General features: G+C 40.6%; 1 protein-coding gene across 1 annotated transcript in view; it reads right to left on the bottom strand.

The window, feature by feature from the left end:
* The window catches only part of LOC117948023 (V-set and transmembrane domain-containing protein 2B-like), a 30,635-nt gene that overhangs the window by 29,684 nt on the left and 476 nt on the right, over nucleotides 1-475 (bottom strand). The window lies entirely within an intron of this gene.

A 475-nucleotide genomic window follows, 5' to 3' on the forward strand; every position in this document is an offset into this window, starting at 1 on the left:
CCAAACTACTACATATCCCCGCCGTATTTTGATTACATCGCCAATACGTCGTGCCGACGTATGTGTGCTTACTGGGTATGGCCTAGACGCTCGATAGATGACGCTTCAAAATGACCCGCGATAACTCTAGATGAAGCGATCTTTTAAAGATGTTGCAGCGAGATTGGCTTACTGGGCGTATATATAGCCAATTACAAATTTTTAATGTATTTATTTGTTATTTTTTCCACATGTTGCTTATTGAGGCACAGTAGGCCTATTTGTTTTTCATCTTCAATGAGATCATACGTATCAAGTTTACATGCATTATATCTTGTCTTACTTATTGTAGCTCACTGTTGTTGTCTTTTTTCTATGCTTTGGCAACATACATCCATTGATTTTGTCATGTCAAGACATTATAATCGAAAAAAATAAGAGAGAGAGAGAGAGAGAGAGAGAGAGAGAGAGAGAGGGGGGGGGGGGGGGGGGGGGG

The sequence above is a fragment of the Etheostoma cragini genome, chromosome 1 (assembly GCF_013103735.1).
Source record: "Etheostoma cragini isolate CJK2018 chromosome 1, CSU_Ecrag_1.0, whole genome shotgun sequence".
Lineage (NCBI taxonomy): Eukaryota > Metazoa > Chordata > Actinopteri > Perciformes > Percidae > Etheostoma > Etheostoma cragini.